Raw genomic sequence first — 22651 nt, forward strand, 5'->3', positions numbered from 1 at the left:
GATGGCGGACGGACTTGCGTCCGTCCGCCACCCCCGAGGTGGAGGGACCGTCCGCAAGGGCAGCGGCGTTCCCTCCATGCCAATTAGGATGTGACCGCCACCCTGGCGGTCACATCCTGTATCTTTAACATTGCGGCGGTTGCAATGTTAAAAATGCATGCACAAAGCGTCAGGCACCGTGCGGTGCCTGCCGCTTTGTGCATGCACATGCAGGGGGGTACCATAGGTACCCCCCATGTGCACCCCCACACCCCCTTCACCCTGGGGGCCCGCAAGTGCCTCCCAGATGCAAAGGTCCACATGCTTTTCCACGGCAGAAACACCGCCGCAGAAAAGCATGTTTACACACGCTTCCTAATTTGGCTGGCGGTGTCTTGCAGACACCGCCACCAAATAGCGGTCTACACCCCGCGGATCAGCGGCGGATTGACCTGCCGTCCGCCGCTGATCCCACCGCCATCCTAATCTGGCGGGTGGTGTTGACAGGGACCGCGGCGGTGAATCCGCATCCACCGGGCCGGCAGTGGCTTCCACCGGCCCAGAGGATGCGGAGTCACCGCCATCATAATCGTCCCCTTAATTAGTCACTTTTATTTCTTCTTATATGGTTTTGGTTTCTTTCACTTTGGGTGCTTATAAAGATCATTCCACAATTCACTGGATGCAAATTTCTTGTCATCATAATGGTTTGTCTGAAAAATACATTTTGATTCAGCTGAATCGAATATGACTATGAAATACTGGTTGTTGTTCCATGTTAATTAATTCTATACGGAATTGTATGTGTCCTATTTCTATCCATTTGACTCAGATTACATCTGTACAGGATTTCCTGTGCTATTACATTGTATTAACTAAAATGAGATCCATGTGACGCTTCTTCCAAATTCTACTCTTTTTCTTATATGACCTGCCAAAGGTTACTACTTTGGTCTGTGTGCTATTTGTCATAATATTGTTGGCCAGACTGTATTTGTCTAGAGGATTGAGCACTTTTGGAATCCCTATTCTGGGATGGTCCAACAGGACGATGTTCACTGCATATTGTAGTATTGTAATTTTGCTGGCTCCAATTTTTGGGGGGATATTGTTGGCTTGTTTCAGTGCTGATCCCATGTCTGCAGTGTAGAGGTTGAATAGTAGGGGCGCAAGCATCCACCCTTGTTTTAGGCCGTTGTCCATCGAGATTTTCCTGGTTACCACGGTCTGAGATAACATGACCCTCACTCAGGTGGCGGTATACAATGATATGATTGTTTGCAGCTGGTAGTGCCTGAATGCCCCACCCTTTAAGTTTCCTCCAGGGGTTGTGCTAGTCTACAGAGTAAAACGCAACAGAATAGCTGCCAAAACACACGTAGAGCGGAAGTTGTTTCTGGGATGTGGCCTGGTGGTTTAGGTACGAGAGTGCCACAATATTATCCAACTTTGTCCTGAATCTGGTTTATGTGAGCGGAATGATCTTATTTGCCTCTGCACAGCACTCCAGTTTTGGTAGGGGGACGGAGGCATATGCTTTTGCTTCTACGTCCCAAAGAGCGATGAGGATATAGTTTGCTGGGTCCTGCCTGTCTCCCTTCTTAAATATGGGGTGCAAGGTCAAACTCTTCCAGCTCACTGGAATCTCCTGGGTAGATATACATGATTGGTATAGTGGGAATAAGATTGTTGACCACAGGTTGATGTCATCTTTAAAGACCTGGGCAGGAATACCATAGGGACCTGGAGAACAGGAGGGTCTGATCTTCCTTTGAATTTTGCAAATGCCAGCTAGGGTTGGTAGCACCTCTTGGTCGGAGTTTCCATAGATGCCATGCAAGAGTCTGCATTGCTTACAATTTTGTCAACATATAGGTTTTTTAGGTGTCTACTGATGTACATCAAAAATGGTATTTTTAGATAGCTCCGGGCGTGTCTTATCTCTGAGATACCTCATTAGGTCAGCTTGGTTTTGTTTGTCCATCAGAGTTTTACGTGTAGCCACTTTTTATGCGCTTGCTCACGTTTTACCGCCCAGACCAATTGTTTGTAATGTTTTCTTAAGCGTGATATTTTAAGTTTTATTTCTGCTTTGTTAGCCGTTTGGCACATTTTTTGTAGTCTTTGTATATTCTGTTTACTTTCCGTTATTTTATGGTTTGGCCTTTTTTGATAGAGACTTTATGACCATCCGATGAGACATTGCAATGTTGCCTAGTGCCTGGTGAAGTTCACCATTGAATTTAACCCAGTTGTCCAAGATGGGTTTGCCAGTTTGTTTTTTAAATGTAGACCTCCCGTTAGTTTTCATGCTGTCAGTTTCTGCAAACAGACTGGGCCCCATTTTACTCTCCTGATCAGCTGCCGGCATTCGTTTTATGATGATTCGCCCACTACTCTCAGATTTTCTTGCTTGCTAATGCTAGTTTTTATAGTAGTGGAGAGAGGAAGATGGTCACTCTCGTTAAGGGTTGGAATTTCATCGTTTTCCATGGAATTTAGAACTTTGTTAGTGGTAAATACGTAATCGAGGGTGCTTTTTCCCTTGAAGTTGAAGCCTTTTGGACATTTTTGGGCCGTGGGTATGTTTTCCAATGTGTGTTGAATAGACTTGATACTGTGGTTATTTAGGAGAGAGCAGAGTGGATTCGTGCTGCATCCCAACTGAGTGAGGTCTGTGATGCCATCTCCAGAAGGCGCAGGTTGAAATCACCACAGATTATGATTTAGTAGTTGGTATATTTGCAAAGCACAGAGTCAAGGGAATCGCAAAGTCGAGTCAGTCTGTCTGCTTGTCTGTGACCGAAGCGGTTGAAGTAGTTGTTGGCCAGCAGTATCTCTGTCGGCTGGTTGTCCATGTGCAAGCCTTCCAGAGTAACTAATTGGATCATTTTGTTGCATACTTCAATACTTTTTAGTCTTAGTTCTAAATCCATGCATGCATATATTGACAGGCTGCCTCCCAAAGATGTTTGTTTTTGTTGCAGCTTGATGTACTTCATGGAATTCACGGATTGTTGTAGGATTTGTTGACCCGGTCTCCTGGAAACAGTAAACCTGCGTTCTTTATGAACTAGTTTGCAGGTAAAGATTTAAGTTTTATTATTTAACATTTTGGGGAGAGGATGTAGACACGGTCAGAGCGGTCGACCTTGAGGCTGGGGAACCGGGTTTGAGTTTTGGCCACAACACTCAACATCCTGTGATTCTGGGCAAATAACTTAATCTCCTAGGGGCAGATTTACAAGCCCCATGCGCGTCATTTACGCAGCCGTTGCGTCACTTTTGTGACGCAGAGGCGGCGCAAATCCTGCTCCATGGTGTGGGGGTACTTACAACATGACGCATCTGGGAGATGCGTCACGTTGTAATGCCCTGCGCCACATGTAGGCGTTCCTGTGCAGGGGGGATGTTCCGGCGCAGGAACGCCTCCTAAAAGTGGCTGAGTGAAATCTACAAGATTTCACTCAGTCACTTTTAGGCCCACGCTGCGTCAAAACCCTGCGCCTTCCTGAAGCAGGCGTAAGGAATGACGCAGCATTAACTAGATAGGGCCCCCAGAAAATTGCTGGAGCTGCATCGCGCTTGCGACGCAATTCCAGCAATGCGTCACTTTTACGGCACAGATGCGTGACACATCTGTGCCATTTGTGCACCATGGTGTGCCGCATTATAAATGCGGCGCATCCATGATGGCGGAGCTGTGGCGCACAATAACTGGCGCATCCCTGCTGATTTGCAGGGATGTGCCAGTTATTGTAAATATGCCCCCTAGTGCCTAACAAAAATGTAATGTGTCCATTTGTAACAAAACTGATGCTCATGTAAAGCGCTCTGATACCTGATGTCACGGGTCTAGTTTGCACTATATAAAACTCCAAATAAAAAAAAAGTCGTTTTACTAGCCCGGTGACATTCCATGATATTATGTTTATAGTTTGCATTTGCGTTCATTCTGGAGCTTTCTAAAGTAGACAGCTGTTTAATTTAAGGAACATTTTACAGATACTAGAGGGTGGATGGGTACCACCCCCAATCTTATGTTTGCTTTGGGCCCTCGGGTTCCAGAGCAATTCTCCTTGTTGCCCCCAATCTATTGGAGTAGGATCATAAGATTTGCAGCTTGTTGTACGGCAGGTTTAATTGTGAGTATCCTGTGCCTCAGAATGCTATGAGGGTGTGTTGTGAATGTATCTAGGACCCTATTTAAATATTCCCGATTCATGCCCTTATGTGGTTATAACAAAACATATCCTTATAAAGGCATAGGAATCATATCCATATTTAGTCATAGCCAATGCAGTCTAAAACCGGCAAGGCTACTCCCATAGACTCCTAGAAAGCACAACGCGTTCTTTAAACAAACCAAGCCTCCACCATAGCTCGCAAGATCCTGATGAATCTTCTGGAGACAGTGGACACGAATGAATACATTCAGGTGGAAACTGCAGACACCAGAGTTAGCATTAAGCATGGGCGTAAAATCCGTTACGCTCGCGGATTTTTCGTATTTTCGGAAAATCCGCAATCCGCGAACTCTCGCGGATGTGGCGAGAATACGCAAATCCGCGCGAAGCGGATTTTTTGCTTGTGTTCGCACTGCTCGCGGCCCGCGGCGCGGGCAGCAACAATCTCGCACTCGCGAAAGTACAAAAATTACAAGGGGAGGGGTAAAGGAAGTGGCCCAGTCTCCAACTTCCTGTTCCTGTCCAGCAAGCTCCTCCCATAGGGGTGGGGTGAAGGAAGTGCCCCAGTCTCCAACTTCCTGTTCCTGTCCAGCAAGCTCCTCCCATTGCTTAGTCCATTTCCTGGCCACTTTGATTTCGATCTTGACTGGGAAGGATTACTTTTTGTGGTTGCTGCTGGATATTTGGATTTGAGGCCTTTTGGATTACTTTTGGATTCGAAATTTGATTTCACAAAGAAGTAAGTTGATGTTGTTTGTTTGTGGTGATTTTTGTGTGTGTTGCTTTTTTTTCGACTTTTTTGGGGGGAAAATCTGCAAGTTCGCGAGCTGAGGATGTTTTTGCTTGTGTTCGCACTGCTCGTGTCCCGCGCAGCAACAATCTCGCACTCGCGAAATTGTAAAAATTACAAATCTGCACATGAATTGAAAACCACCAGGCTTAGTTATGGGTGCATGCATGATACAACTGTTTTGTTGAATTATTTTTAACATGATTCTGGCCAGGGCATGGATGGCATTGGATTGTGGTGATTTTTGTGTGTTTTACGACTTTTTGGGGTGGTGTTGGGGGCTTGCTATGTGGGTGGGGGCGATTTTATTGCCTGGTCCCGTGTGGGTGGGGGTCTAGGGGCCATTTTTAAGCCAGTTTGTGTGCTTTGTGCCATAGGCCTGCACCCAGTGTGCTCTGATGTCATCCATTATGCCCAGGGGGCCCAGAATCGGTCTGTTCGCGGATTTTGCTGGTTTTTCGCCACGTTCGCGCCGTGAAGCAACAATCTCGCACTCGCGAAATTGTAAAAATTGCAATTTTGCACCGGAAAACCACTAGCAGGCAGCATAAGCCTTCTGAAACTTGATGGATGGCATTGGATTGTGGTGATTTGATTTGTGTTGTGTTTTTTGACTTTTTGGAGTAGGGGTTGGGGGCTGGCTATGTTGGTGGTGGCCATTTTGAGGCATGGTCCTGGCCATGTGGATGGGGGTCAAGCGGCCATTTTGAAGGCAGGCAGTGAGCTTTGAGACATAGGCCTGCACCCATTGTGCCTTGCTTTCACCCATTGTGCCCAGGCGGAGTCAGGGGTACATGAAAGTACAACCCTCTCTGTGTGTGCTCTCTTGGATCAATGTTAAATTCCTGTTTCCCAAAAATTTAGCAAATCCTAATTTTGAAATTTCCATATTGTGTGGTGTGCACGTATGTATTCATAAATGCCTACTTGCAAACTGTTTATTGAAGCGCTACATATGCAACATATATTTACTGATGTTCCTCTGTCTTCGTTTGCTTTTAGGTGCACAAAACTCCGCATCATCGTTGAGCATCAGTGCCAGGAAGAAGTCCTGCTGCGGCCTGTTGTTCCGACATCTGAAGAAGATGGCTCCAAAAAGAGGTGCCCGTAGGTCCTCTTGCAAGAAAGATGTCTCTACTAAGGAGAAGAAGAAGCAAGTGGCACCACTTACCAAGGAGACTGGTGGCTCAACCAATAAATTATTTTGGGAAAAACAACAAAAAAAAACAAATGCCCACCATGAGTGCTGCACAGGTAGCCTGTTTAGTTGTTGAATCACCAACGACCAGTGATGTTGGTTCATCGCAAGAAAGTAGCAGCACACCATCAACACAGGTTGTAACTCATCTCACAAGTACTATTCAACAACCAAAGCCGCAACAACAACTGCATGGGCTACTAGTACATGCAGAAGTACATGCGCAAGGAGCTGTCCGAGAAGGAGCTGTCCGAGAAGGAGCTGTCCGAGAAGGAGCTGGCTGTGAAGGAGGTGGCTGTGAAGGAGCTGGCCGAGAAGGAGCTGGCCGAGAAGGAGCTGGCCGAGAAGGAGAAGGCCGAGAAGGAGAAGGCCGAGAAGGAGAAGGAGAAGGCCGAGAAGGAGAAGGAGAAGGCCGAGAAGGAGAAGGCCGAGAAGGAGAAGGCCGAGAAGGAGAAGGCCGAGAAGGAGAAGACCGAGAAGGAGAGGTCCATGGAGACTTGCAAGTAGAGGTCAGTGAAGATGCCCATGTAGCGGCGCATGGAGCGGTGTAAGTGCCCACAATGGTTGTTCTTCCAGAAGTAGGGGCACAGGAGGAAATTGACTTTGGAGCCGGGGTATCATGTCAGGAAGACGAAGCCACTCCTCCTGATGATTCATTTTCTCCCAGCTCCCCAGCAAGGAAAAGATCAAGGAGGGTGTGTAGAAGTTCCTCTTCAAGCCCCGCTCCATCAGATGATGATCTGGATCTAGATTGGCAACCATCTCTGACGTCTGAGAGGGAGGCACACCATGAGCTGCGAAAGGTATCAAATGTTAAAAGGAAGGGCCCCGGAAAGCTTATACTTATGGATCCGAACGTCGGACTTGATGAAGTGGTGCATTCTGATGTTGTTGAACAGGATGACAGCAATGACCTAGTCATCACACATGTCAGTCCAGCCACACTGGCCATGCAGCAGACAGACATTTATACCCTATCCCGACGTCATGCTGAGCGTGACCCTGGCGACGTGCCACTGGTAGCACCACCAACGCAGTCAAGTAGTACAACAAGTTCAACAAAACCTACAGCTCCCATATTTTCTCCCCAGAGGGGGACTCCATCCAGCTCGACTCCCTCAAGTAAGGTTGCTGCAATAATTGCACAACCCAGTAGATGTCTGCAAGGCTCATCCACCACTGCTTCATCTGGCATTAGCAGCAGTATCACCTCGTGCGGCAAAACCAGAAGTTTCCAGTCCCCAGTTTGGAACTTTTTTAGTGTCCATGAAAAGTATGATAACATAGCCGTTTGTTGCATTTGTAAGACTAGCGTTAGCCGTGGTAAGACTGGTACCAACTATGGAACCGGAGGCCAGATAGGTCATCTTGAAAGAAAGCACGCTGTCGAATGATTTCCGCACCTAGCAAACGTCAAGGGAAAGCGATCCCAAAGGGCAAGTGGCCAAAATATACCCATACTAGGTGTTTCATCTGAAGATGACGGGGAGGTAGAAGAAGCGTCAGACATGTGTCCGGTTGCACCCAGTACCCCTGGCAACACCACACCCTCCGGAACACATAGGAGGCACACTGAGAGTCTGGGAGACACACCAATGCGGAAAATGTCAACACTGAGCAGAAGTGGGTCGAAGAAGGCATCAGCATCATCCCGTAAATTTGTCCAGCACACCATTTCCGCCATGTTCTCCTCAGATGTGCAATTTCAACGCAACCACCCAACTGTACGCCTGTATAACACTAAGCTGGCAAAAATGCTAGCGGTGGACCTTCTCCCTTTTTCGTTTGTCGAAGGTGTGGGTTTCCTTGAACTCGTGGCAACATTGGCCCCTAAATGGAAGGTTCCTAGCCGGTTCTATTTTGCCAGGGTTGCTGTTCCAGCACTACATAAAGAGGTGCTTGAGTTGGTGGGGGCAGCTTTGAAGAAGAGTGCTGTTCACACTATACACCTGACAACAGACATGTGGACCAGTTGCCAAGCCCTTGATTACATGTGCATCACTGCACACTGGGTCTCTTTTTCAGGGGTTATAAAACAGATAAATGCAGGTGGTGACTTGGTCGAGATTTTTAAGGGTGCTCGTAAACATGCAACATTAGCCATGTTTGGCATGGAGAAAAGTCATACTGCAGTCAACATTTTGGCTGACTTTAACAAAAAGGTCTCGCAATGGCTGCCCCCAAGAAAATGCAAGGTTGGTTATGTTTCTACAGATAATGGCAGCAATGTAGTTAGGGCCATGGAGGACGGTTTCTATTTCAGAGTGCCGTGTTTGGCGCACTGTATCAACCTTGTTGTGCAACATTTTTTGAAAAAAGAACTTGCAGTCGACAAAACACTGACCATCTGCAGAAGAATATGCACACATTTCAACCATTCTTTTAAGGCCCGGAAGGAGCTGAGGCGCAAGCAAAATGAACGTAGAATGCCAGTGAAAGCACTTATCCAGGAGGTGGCAACACGTTGGAACTCAACCTTCTACATGCTTGAGCGTCTGCATGAGCTGTTTCCAGTAGTCAATGAGTATTTCTACAACCTGGGTGGTGATACGACAGAAATGATGCTAGCGGTGGAGCAATGGCAGCTAGTTAAAAGCCTGACAGACATGCTTCGTCCTTTTGAGGTCTTCACGCGTGACGTCAGCAGGGAGGACTGTTCTTTGAGCAAAGCTATCCCATTGTTGCTGAAGCTCGAGCACCAAGTCAAGGTGGTGTCTTCACAATTAAAGGACGTTGGAAAGAACGAAGCACATGAGTTGGCGCAGAGATTATTACAACGCCTAGTTAGCAATAAACGGCTTGTAAATATCAAGAAACAACAGCACTACATTTGTGCTACTATTCTGGATCCACGTTACAAAAAGCCATTGTTTGGCAAAGTAATAATTCCTTTTGAAACATCGGATGTTACAGAGTACAAAGGTTGGCTAGCTCAGTCAGCCATTCGTTTTGAAAGAGAGCGGAAGGAAACTGTAGGAGAAGCCAGTACTACTAGTGAATCAGCAGGCCATCAGGCGTCCCAAAAAAGCACTTCTGCATCTGTGCCTCTGGCAGAAGTGAGTGACTTTTCCTCTGAGCCGTTAACCACACCAGCAACCGTATCATCTGCACCAGGCCCAGGCGATATGTCTGAAGCGGGTTGGCTAAGTGAGCTAGGGTTTCCTTGTCCCAGAAAGGACACAGAAGTGCAAAGTACAGGAATGCGGGAGGACATTCTTTCAATGGTGCAGGCCTATCTGGATGACTCAACAGAGGTCAATATTACTGAGGACCCATTGGCGTATTGGCATGGGAAAAGAAAAATATGGCGAGAGCTCACCAACCTGGCTATCAATTACTTGTCTTGCCCACTCGCAAGCGTGTCCTCAGAACGTGTTTTTAGTTCTGCTGGTGGCATTGTGACTTCCAAAAGGTCCCGCCTCTTGCCCGCAAATGTGGAGCGGCTCACCTTGATAAAGATGAACCAGCACTTCATACCACCAGATTACAGAGTACGAGAATCCACGCAGGAAGAAGAGGACACCGACCTACCTGAGGAAAGTTCTCCTCAGTTACCAGAAGTAACCCCGACTGATGATTTAGCAGAGTATGAGGACGAGTTCTGCTTCCCTGACAGCGAGTTCTGAAAATGAGTCAATCATTCATTAATTAATTGTAAATTTAGTCCTCCTTATTCACTTTTATTCCTGTGTGTCTGTCTTTCTTTAGCAAGTGCTTCATCACATTCCCAACAAAACTGTAATCAACCAATAAAACAACAAGCCCATCAACAGAACTGTCTTGATTTTGATGCCACAGCATTCCTCAGGTTCACAACAGTTAGTTGACAAGAACTCAGTCCTGGTCGTCTATCCTGAGTCCTCCTCCTCCAGACTCACCCTATCCATTACCCATAATGCTGATGCCTGGATTCTGCACAATGAAGAAACTTACGTTGACGAGTCCCCTAACGCCTTAGGACACTGTGAATTCCAGGTGGAGCCAGCCCTCAAACACAAATTACAGGTAAGGTAAGCGTTTGGATGGGAGGTAGTATAATGGAGTATTCGGAGAGGCGAGAGAGTGACAGTGGTACTAACAGTAAAGTCCTAGGGCTCTTGAATTAACAAACTCTGTGACAGGCATTTACTTTGGAAAACATTTGGCCTATTACACATGAACGTTTAGGCGTTATTATTGCTCGCTTGCCTGTCTCAGGGGTGCTGTCTGCGGGGCTTCTAGGTTTTTGGGTTGTGTGAGCACCGCTGCCACATTTCTAATGTTGATTGCTTTTGTTTTGCAGAAAATCCACGCCGGGAAACTCCAGTTGGGGCCCTGCTGCAGAACGCCTTAGGAGGACACTGTGAATTCCAGGTGGAGCCAGCCCTCAAACACAAATTACAGGTAAGGTAAGCGTTTGGATGGGAGGTAGTATAATGGAGTATTCGGAGAGGCGAGAGAGTGACAGTGGTACTAGCAGTAAAGTCCTAGGGCTCTTGAATTAACAAACTCTGTGACAGGCATTTACTTTGGAAAACATTTGGCCTATTACACGTGAACGTTTAGGCGTTATTATTGCTCGCTTGCCTGTCTCAGGGGTGCTGTCTGTGGGGCTTCTAGGTTTTTGGGTTGTGTGAGCACCACTGCCACATTTCTAATGTTGATTGCTTTTGTTTTGCAGAAAATCCACGCCGGGAAACTCCAGTTGGGGCCCTGCTGCAGAATGCCTTAGGAGGACACTGTGAATTCCAGGTGGAGCCAGCCCTCAAACACAAATTACAGGTAAGGTAAGCGTTTGGATGGGAGGTAGTATAATGGAGTATTCGGAGAGGCGAGAGAGTGACAGTGGTACTAGCAGTAAAGTCCTAGGGCTCTTGAATTAACAAACTCTGTGACAGGCATTTACTTTGGAAAACATTTGGCCTATTACACGTGAACGCTTAGGCATTATTATTGCTCGCTTGCCTGTCTCAGGGGTGCTGTCTGTGGGGCTTCTAGGTTTTTGGGTTGTGTGAGCACCGCTGCCACATTTCTAATGTTGATTGCGTTTGTTTTGCAGAAAATCCACGCCGGGAAACTCCAGTTGGGGCCCTGCTGCAGAACGCCTTAGGACACTGTGAATTCCAGGTGGAGCCAGCCCTCAAACACAAATTACAGGTAAGGTAAGCGTTTGGATGGGAGGTAGTATAATGGAGTATTCGGAGAGGCGAGAGAGTGACAGTGGTACTAGCAGTAAAGTCCTAGGGCTCTTGAATTAACAAACTCTGTGACAGGCATTTACTTTGGAAAACATTTGGCCTATTACACGTGAACCAACACGATGACAGTGTTCAGTAAAACGAACTTACTGCAAAACCACCACCCACCAGGCTCAAAAGTAGTAAAAAACAGGTATGCTCAGATAAAGTTTGAAAAAGTATATTTATATCCCTAACAAAATAATCTCCCGCAAGACCCTCCCTAACCCCAAATAAATAGTCCATCAAAAATCCCCAAAAAACCCAACTCCCAATTCCCACCCCCCAAAAGTCTCTAAAAAAGGGGCAAGGGACACTCTACGGATGCAGGTTGTTCACTTTGGCCTCCAGGGCATCATGCCTTAGGGCCAGGGCATCGTACTCCTCCCGGAGCATGACGTGATCTAAACGGAGGCCCTCCATCACCTTTTGGTACTCTTGCCATTTCTTGACCTCCGCCTCCAGGTTGGACACTCTGCGGAGTGCACGGCGCAAACGAGCCTTTACAGTACTGTGAGGAGGTGCAGCCTTTGCTGCTCGGCGGTGGCGTCTTCCAGCACGGCTCTGGTTGGCTGGAGCACTGCGCTTAGCGGCAGAACGTGGGGTCACGGAGGAGGATGCAGAAGATGTTACATTTTATGCACTTGAGTGCGTGTCGTCCCCCTCCATTTCCACCAGCCGGCGATATTGCGCAACAGTGGCATCCAGCCTCCGTTGCTGGGCCAGTACAGCCAGCATACTCCTGCTCGGTTTTGCAGTTTTAGTATTACCAACTATATGAAGAAAGAAAGACATAATCTGTAACCAATGCTCTTTAAAAATATGATTAACACAAAATGATTCAGCAGAAAGTTGTGTCACAGTACAACTAGCAACTAGCCAGCGCAGTACAAATCTATTCAGGCCAGTATCATGGGCGTCTGCATGGAGGGGCAAGGTGGGGCGCTTATGGTTTGGTGCTCTTTCATATGAAAGAGATCTGGCAGAAGTGAGTAACTTTTCCTCTGAGCCGTTAACCACACCAGCAACTGTATCATCTGCACCAGGCCCAGGCGATATGTCTGTTTCCCTCTCTCTCTCTCTCTCTCTGTCTCCCTCTTTCTGTCTCCCTGTGTCTCCCTCTACCTCGCTGTCTCTCTCTTTCTGTCTACCTCCCTCACCCTCCCTCTGGCTCCCTCTCTCTCTCTCTCTCTCCTTCTGTCTTCCTCTCTCTCTGCCTCTATCTGTCTGTCGGTCCCAGCCTGCTGTAATGACCATATTGTAATTTGTCACTGGGCCAGCACTGGATACACATCATATGCTATCTAAGAGTCAGATAGTACCATGATCCAGCTTACCTGTACTCGCCACCACCACTGCCTGCTTCCTCACAGTCTGATTGTCCTCTGGCGCCGCATCCTCCACAGAGTAGTCCTCAGACTCGGAGTCGATCACAATCACGTCCGAGCTGGCCCCGCCACCAGATGTTCCACCTAAAAAATATATTTAAGACTGTTAGATTACACCACTCACTAGTATTTGGTTTAGGAATGAAGAAATTTGAAAACAACAGAAAAAATAATTGACTGTCTACTCTAGTCTAAAGTAAAAATGTCCCTCCTTCCAGGCAAGGCTGTTGTCTTGCTGCTTTTTTTTGTCACAATTGATGACTGCTTGCTTAATTTTAACACACATCATTTTTCTCTGAACAGACAGACGCTGGACTTCTACAGACAAGAGCAACATCAACTAAACCAGGTGAAAGCTCGGCTCGACCACAAGAAATGTGTTCCATTACTCATCAACTCAGCACCAAGCACTTTTCCTTTTCCAGCTAGCTTTATTTTAATATATGTGTTTACTTTTACTTTTACTAAAGCTTTTAAACTTGAATAGACTCTGTGGTTTTTGGTCCTCCAGACTAGAGTGACTGAGCGAAAGGTTTTGTAATTTTTGCAAGGAGGAGTCCGTGCCGCTGACACTACCAGGTTTATACAGTGTGCAAACACACCACTCTGAAATATTATGACTCTGGTCTTTGGTGTCCATAGTTTGGTTTGTGGAGAATTGTCCCTGCAACAGTAGTATTATTGATTTTGCTCCTATCTAAACACTGTTTCGAAAAAATTAAATTAGTAACGCTTGGACAACAATAGGTCCTCTATATTTAAATGAAAACTTACTGGGGCCAGCAAAGGAGCACTCGCCGCCCTGGCCTGCATCCTCCTCCTTTGGAGCCACTGCATCCACTGTTTCTGTCCGCTTGCCCCTGGGCGGACCTGACGTACAACATGAAAGAAAGAACAGAAAAAATTGATGATTGCTGCTTGTCGATGTCCTTGTCAACCAAATCAAACATTTAGAAAGAACAAGAACCAACTATTTCAGCCAAAAAGAGGGCTACAAAGGAAGGACTGCACCTGAGCCTCTACTCTAGGGGCAGATTTACAAGCCCTTTGCAGCTCTTTTGCTCCGTTCTTGCGTCACTTTTGTGACGCAGCGCCACAACAAGAGAGGCGCCATGGTGTGGCGTATATTAACAACGTGACGCATATGGGAGATGCATCCCATTCTGAAGCCCTGCGCCATAAGGGAGCGTTCCAGCACAAGGGAGGGCGTTCCTGCACAGGAACGCATGCTAAAAGTGGCTATGGGGAATAGATACAATTTCAATCAGTCATTTAGGACAATGATGCGTCACTGAAACCCTGCGCCTGCATGAAGCAGACTTATGGCTTGACGCAGCATTGCTGGAGCTGCGCCATCGTTGCAACGCAACTCCATCAATGAGCCGCCTTTACGGCACCGATGCGTAACGCTTCGGTGACGTTTTGGCACCATGGCGTGCCGCATTGAAAATACGGCGCACCATGGGTGGTGCCGGCGTGCCTCACACTTTGCAGGGATGCGCAGGTAATTGCTAATCTGACACTTAGGGGCATACTTACGAGTTCTGAGCTGGACACCTCCAGATATGCACCAGAACAAATGCGTAACGCAAAACTAACCTTGCGTCACGGCAGATGCGCCGCAATTACAATGCGGCAAACCCTGGCGCAAGGGTAGGCAGATGCGTGACGCATCTCGTGATGAAAGAGGGGTGCATCTCTAGAGTCGCATCGCAGGCGCGATGCAACTCTAGCAATGCTCAGGGCTGCCCAATACTCAACATACCGCATCAGTCCTTACGCCTGCTTCAAGCAAGCAGGCATAAAGAATTGACGTAGCAGCGTCGCGGAAGTGCCTGCGTTAAATCTTGTAGATTTCACGCAGGCACTTTTGCGAGGCGCACATCTGCCTGACCGCCACCCCCCCCCTCCCCCTGCGTGGGAACGCTCCCATTGTGGCGCAGGCCCAGGTCTTAACGTGGCGCATCTCCCTAGATGCATCACGTTGTACATGACTCGCAGGGATGCGCCACGTTTACGTCGCTGTGCGTCAGGTAAGGCAGCGTAAACGTGGCGCAAGGGGCTTGTAAATCTGCCCCTTTGTGTCTAGCATTACGCAGTTCTGTAAAGTACACTCATACATTACTCAGCCCAAATAAATTAACACAAAATAGAAAACAAATAAGCAGTGGCACCGCCACAGAGAAGGAGAGCAGTGCACCTGAAATGCACAGAAGATGTTGAAATATTAATTTACCTCTCCTATCAATGTAATCAGCAGCATTATTGCTCTTTGTAAAAAAGTTAAAGCAAACATTTGCAATATTATATAACACACAGAGCAGGAGAAAAGTAGTGACGAGTGATGAAAAAATTGCTACTACTACTCACCAAGCCCGGGGACCTCCACTCCCAGCAGGTCGAGCAGGTCGTGCTCCCGGTCCAGGATATCGGTCCAGCGGTGGGTCACCTGATTATAGGTGCGCTGGACCCCCGTGATGTTAAAAAGGGCCCGGCACACCTGCCCCCACCGCTTCCGACGCTCCTGGCTGTTGGTGTAACCGGCAGCGATCCTGCCGCCTGCCGCGATGGTCCTGGGGAGACGGCGCTGCACATAATAAACCAGTGAGCCCACCTCCTCAGGGCTGAAGATCTCCCGGGGCACCACCATTTCCGCCCTCAAGCGGCCACACGGGAGACGGGCACGGGCTGCGGTGCCCGTCTTGGGCAGCTTGACAGCTGTCTTACTCTTAGTCTTCACCATGTTCTGGGCAGGTAAGGAGATAAAATGAAAAAGAATAAGAGTAGAGAAGAAGGAAATAAAAGTTTAAAAAAGTAGTTGAAAAGTAAACAAAAGTAGACTAAAACACAAAAATATAGACCTAGAAAACAAGAGGGATAGAAAAAAAGTTTAATAGATCAAAAAAAAAAAAACAAGCAAAGGATGGCAGAGATATACAGAGGATAGAAACACCATGCCCAGACACATAGGAATGAATGAAAAACAAGATGGCCGCCCGAACACGTGCGTGTAAGTAAGTTCGCACGCGATTTCTCTCGCGAACTCGTGCGAACTTGTATTCGCAAGGCGCTCATCGCGCGAGATTACACATAGCGGGCGGAAACGGAAATACGTCACGCAAACAAAATGGCGGCGCCCGTACTCAACCTTGGGGTAACTCGCACGAGTTCGCGGCTTACACGATCGATTTTGCACGACGTCGCGCCTCACGAATAGGGCGAAATTACCGAAAAACGAGTTTTGCAAAAGCAAAACCAACGAGCAGGTGCAAAAGTTCGAGCTCATCATTTGTAACCATTTCCCTGTAGTGCTTCCTGAAGGGGCCCTCCAGAATCCGGTTGCCTACTTGCAACTATTGTGTGACCCTGCTCTGACAGTCACAGAATAGTTACAAGTATGCCATTGCATCCTGTTAAAAAAAATGTACAATGCAACAAAAAGGAAAGGGAGCATACAAGCAGGTGCCAACCTTCATTAATGTCAGTTGAGGCAGGGCAGGTGTTGCGGTTTGCATAACTTAAAGCACTTAGAAGGTGTGCTTTGCTTTGCCTCAATAATGTACACTCACTGGTCAATCAGAGGGTGTTGTGATGACACCGAGGGTGGCATGGGTGTGCCAGCCAGAGGGTGGCATGGGTGAACCAGAGTGCCAATGTTGACAGAGGATGGCGAACACCCCCCCCCAAAAAATACGCAAATCCGCGAGAATTTGCGGAATTTGCGGATTTTCGCAATCCGCAAATACGCAAATTTGCAGATTGCGAATCCGCAAAATCCGCCCATGCTTAGTTAGCATACCCCATAAATTATATGAAATAACATTACGTATAGAGGGGGACAAAACTAGGAAAATAAAGGGTCTCTTTTGGGATAACCTTTCGGAAGGCTATGCTATCCTTCTAGCAGAAAAAGACTGGCCACCAGAGTTTGTCAGGGAGTGCCCACATGGTGAAGAAATGATTATGCCTTGCCTTCTCAAATCAAATTCCAATACATAAAAAATACACATTTGCAAGAAAATGGGCAGTTGTCCAAGCCCCTGCATTATATAAAAATCATGTAGGACGGGATGAGGATTCTCCTCACCACAAAATCCAGTTAAAAAATCAACCTACTGCACAGAGGCAGTATCCTGTTAAGCAAGAAGCTAAAAAACAAGTCAGGGAGATCTTAGATCAACTTGAATACCAGGGGGTGATTGAAACATGCACCTCACAAATGAACAATCCTTTGTTTCCTGTCTCCAAGCCAGACGATTCATATCGTCTAGTTTTGGACTACAGGCACCTAAACTCATGCTGCAAAACTTTTGCAATACAAAACTCACACAGTGCAGCACTAATGAATAACATCGTGCGCAAAAAATATAAAACGACATTAGATATCTCAAATGGTTTCTTTTGTCAAAACATTGCTCCGGAAAGTAGGTATTTGACCGCTTTCTACTGTATGGGGGGGCAAAAACAATTCTGTTGACTCCCACAGGGATTCAAGAATAGCCTAGGATTATTCTCAGCAAGGGTAACAGAGTGACTACAAATGTATGATGATGAGGCATTATCATATGTCGATGACATCTATCTTACAGACGACGACCTGGAGACACACTTTGAAAGAGTGAACACCATCATACTTGGGTTCGCATTTGAGGGTTATAAATTCAACTTTAAGAAGTCACGAATTGCCCATTTAACTGTCCTGTTTTTAGGATATGAATTATCAAGTGAAGGCAAAAGCCTAGCAGACTACTTCTTAGCCAGCAGTACTCCAAGCTCCAAAAACGCTGAAAAACTTACAATCAATTCTAGGTTTCCTGAATTTCGGAAGAAAATACATTCTAAATTATGCAGAGAGGGTTAAACCTCTCTATGAATTAATAAAACCTGATTTCAAACCAATTAATTGGACTCAGAAACACACAGAAATTTTAAGATCATTACAAACAGACATGTTAACTAAAACAAAACTACAAATGAACGCAACCTTGTATTCTGAGTCATCCCAGGAAGATGCGGATTCACGTACCTGACCTCTAATGAGGGAGAAACGGTACCAACAGCTTATAAATCACACTTGTACACACAAGCTGAAATGAAATTCAGTTCAACTGTAAAAATTCTGACTGCGGTTCAAACTGCTGTAGCAAAAGAAAGAGCCCTAGTCCAAGGGAGAAACATATCTGTTTTAACAGCAGTATCAGCCCTTGAGGCAGTAACAAGACCACGCATTCCAAATGCAGTGGCATTAGATCCAAAATGGATACAATGGGAAAATTCTCTTGCTGCAGAAGACGTGAAACACGCTTTTGATCCAAAAATGAAAAGACTAGAAGATCTAGAATACGAAAGTGAATGTCCTCTGCCAATCGAAATTCTGCCTCTCGAACAATACACCTGTGTAATCTACACGGATAGATTTGCACAACAATACGTTGTGAAAAAACAAGTTTACAATGCAGCATGCGCGATCGTTAAAGGTCGCTGGCGCTTAGGTAAATTCAGACCGATGGTCACCAAAACTGAATCAATCAGAAACTGTACAGCTCTGCAAGCTGAAATATGACCTTTAAAGATGGCGCTTTAAAATGCCGATCGCGAATTCCCCACACTAGTGTGCGATTCGCATTACTGCGTCCAGTCTTACAATAATGACATGCAGACATGGATCAAAAACGGTTACAAAGATGAAACTGGTGCCACAATAAAGCATAAAAAACTTTGGGAACAAGTAGTTCTTTTGCAGAAAGAACTACAAAAGACTCATGTGATACATACACTGAGTCATCAACGTGATGGCGTTCACGTTGCAGGGAATTCATTGGCTAACAGAGCCACAGCGGCAGCTGTCAAACCGGCTTCCGTAGCTACAAAAAAGCGTACTAAAAAACATATAGACGGTGAAACGCTACTAGCAGTAAAAGCCTCAATGGAAGGCAACTATGCGGCGTTACCTCTAAATTATCCACTCTGAAATAAATACATAATTGATGCGAACTCCGTTCCTTTTGCTCAAATCCCTGGAGTGGGGGATAGAGTAATTCCGAACACGAACCGGAGGGCTTACTTGATTCAAGAAGCACACATGGGAATGGGTCTGAGGCACCAAGAGATCTTGAAATCTCTAATAGAATTACAATCAAAATACTGGTGTCAGGGGAAGAACGTGCAAATTTACAACTTTGCAACGAATTGTCAGGACTGCAATAGAGATCGCAGTTGTGAACCGGACCAGACACCAGCTCGGACACCTCTATTAGAAAGCATTTGGCTATCTATACGCAAAAATCCAAATGGAAAAAGGCAATCCTATAATTATTAAGACAAGATTCATTTAGATGAGGCCCCAGCGCTCGTCTGACGCCAGAACTGTTATAAAAAGATTTGCTAGTCTTTATCGGCACATACGTAATTGGCATGCTACATTCTGACCAGGGTCCTGCGTTTAGCTCTCGGGCTTACAAGGAGGTCATGGCCAGCATGGGCATTGCATTGCGGTACTCTAGTCCATTCCATCCCGAGGAAAATGCGGGAGTGGAGAGAAAAAAATGGGATATAAAGCAATCTATAACGGCGAGGGTATTAGGTACGAGTGATGGGTGGGTCAAACATCTAACAAGTGTCCAACGTAGTCTTAATAATCTGCCGAGAAATTCTCTAAGAGGTATCGCTCCATACGAACTTTTGTTCAGTACTAGAATGATAATCCATGACTTAGATTGTCAGACTTCAGTGGTGAAAGAAAAATCCTTTAACATCAAAGATCATTTGGCTGTTTTACAGGACTTAAATGAAACAAGAAGAAGTCTAAGTAACACAAAGCTAAAGCCAACGGCCACTGAAGAAAAACCACCTGTCCCAGCAAGACCTGTCTGGATTCCAAAGATTGGCGATCTGGTCAGAGAAAAGATCGCGGTGAAGAAGGAATGTGGGCCTTCTTACAGAAAAGCAGTACCTGTCTTAGCTGTCAGCGGGTCAAGATCAGTAGTACTACCACCACTTGCTGGTAAAAAGGAGAACAGAGTTGTATCAATCGACCTGGTAAAACCACAATCATGTGGCCAATAATAAGTAGTAGGCCCAGTGGACTCCCAAGAATTAGCAGAAGACCAAATCTTGCTACAATCCAAGAGGTTCAAACTGAGAGACTAATCACTTTTGATAAACCTACAGTAAATAAAACAGGACTATGCAACAAAGCCATGGAACTTGTGCCTCTTGAAACCCAAATTGCAACAGTTCGTCAAGAAACATCAGTCTACAATGATGTAGCCTCTGAACATACATATCCAAAGATTAAGGAAAATCCGGAAGCAATTCCAACAGTTGACAGAACTGCATCTGGCTACTTCTTCAATTTCGATGACTTTTCTGATGATCCAAGTGAACATGAAGAAACGCCAGTAACAAAAACTTTCAAAGAAAAAATGATAGAACTATTTCATCAACTCAAAGAAACATATCTGATTTCACCATGGATTGAATTATGGATTGTGTTAGGTGTACTTTTCCTCCTACTTTGGCTCATCATGATTTTATAATTGGGTAGATTTATTGATGGAAAATATAGTACAATGGACACAGCAAGTCAGAACATCAACTTGGCCCTAAAGTCTCACAGATCCTCTCACATTGAAAAAAGAGAACTGTCATCAGTGAACATCACAGCCAATCCTATACCTGGGGGTGTAGCATGGGACAAAACGGATTACAAAATCTATGGCCCGGTTGAACTCTTGACATATCCACATCAGTTCAAGGTTTCATTAAGTGACTTTGTGACACCAAGTACTTTCTCTGAGGATTGGGACTTTGAAAATATTAATAATATGATGTCAGATTTAGAAATGTCAGCAAAATTCACAGAACATGACTATTTGCAGGGTTCATCAAACTATGAAGAAATGTACTGTTTTAACCACTATGGTCATCACTATTTGCATAAATCTGCTAATCCTAGAAATGCTTCTACTTATAACCAATGGGAACATTGTCCCACACCGCCAAAAGGCAGCTCGAAAACATTTTATGAGAAATTCCCATACTTCTCAGGGTTTAACAACACAGATCCAGAAACATTTTATTTCAAAATGTTAAATAAGACAGGAATGAAAAACATGTTGACAAATACTAAATTGATTTATTCTGAACCATTTTATGAAAAAATGTCTACATTTGGATTTGAATTTTGGAAAAATAATATTGAGACAAAAACCATCTGGGGTACAAAAGACTGGCAGGTACAAGGTTTAGAATCATTATTTAGAGCCTGCATGATCCCAGAACAGATAATATTTCTGTATGACACCATTCAACAAACAACCTGTCTTGGCATAGCGAAGATAAAAGACTTAAATAAACCATCTATTCCAAAACCAATACCTGATAGTAATAGCACTACAGATGTGGAGATAGACGTATCCCACATTTTACACCAAAACAGAACAAATCCTGATTGGAAAAAATGGTTGATCTGGCCCACAGACACTAATAACTGTCAAGATAGATTCCTGAACAAAACACAGGGGTTCAAACAGACCAGGCCAGACCCAAGATATTCCCAGAGACAACATCCAGGGATAGTTACAACATACAGTGTAGGAAAACTATGCCTCGAATAGCTACAGAAATCTACACTGCAGGAACTTAAGCAACACTTGACTTTACTTAAAGAAGGTGCTGACTTGCGAGATTTCTTATTGGGACCTCGCAAACAGTGTCAAAAACATTTCATATTCGCCGGTATACACGCAGCTTACAACGAAGCTTGGAAAGTAATACAAATTGAAACTGCTGAAAAAATACGAGAAATTGATCGTATACATTTGGAAAAATCACTGTCTGTAGTGGACAATGGGTTAACGACTCTGTCCTCCAGAATTTATTCACTGGACAGCATTGTATCATCTGCTATTGATATAATAGAGCAGGACTTGCTAATGTTACAACATGGCCAGTCCCAATTACATTCTATTGTACAGCTAGGCTGGACGTTACAAAATCTGCGTTCAGGTCACGTGCCATGGCGTCTAATCAACAAAACGTCATTATTTTCTATCTTTAACCTTACTGATAAACAAATCAGTTTGGCACAAAAAGGAGCAGATTATACAATTCTGAGCATTGAAAAACTTGAGAGATTACCATTGACAATGTCAGAGAGACCTGTCATTGAATGGATAATACATGGTACAATTACAATTCCGATAACAACTTTTCAGTTTCAATATTGCCAAAAGTATATACCAGCAGGCCTGTATGAAAGGTTGGGTAAAGGATACATCAAGTCAACCTGGAAATTACCTTACACACATAAATGTTATATTGAAGTGGTAATAAATGTAAAAATTCACTAAGCGGTACACTTCTGTGTCAAAGTATTAACTTGCATGGAGCCTGCGAAGGTTCATCAAATAACCTTTCATGTCACCTGCATGGCACTCCTGCAACACAGATAGAGCCTTTTTCAGACAATTTTCCAACGGCAGCTACGCTTTAATAAATGACCGCAGCTGTTGTGGCATGGTGCCAGGATTAGCCTATCTCGTGAGCGTTACTTCCAGGGTCATTTGCTGTATGCAAGTATTGTATCCAAAGAGCAATCTAGACAAGGAGGCAACATTATGGCCTTCTGTGAATATCTCTTCTATTCGAATTGATACTTTAAGCAGAATGAAGTCTATTCTTTTACAAAAAACTGTGCCTTTAACCTCGTCCAAAGAGACGTATGATCTGCAAGTTGCAAGGACAGCGGCAGAGATACATTCTCTATTATTGACAAATTGCCCCATACATTTCGTAGAAATGTTAGGTCAAATTTTAAACATGTTTGATACCAGTGGCATCGCACATGTATTTAAGACCATTTTTTCGGGACTGTTAGCACCCTTTGAAAC

Source organism: Lissotriton helveticus, chromosome 7 (assembly GCF_964261635.1).
Source record: "Lissotriton helveticus chromosome 7, aLisHel1.1, whole genome shotgun sequence".
NCBI classification, from domain to species: Eukaryota; Metazoa; Chordata; class Amphibia; order Caudata; family Salamandridae; genus Lissotriton; species Lissotriton helveticus.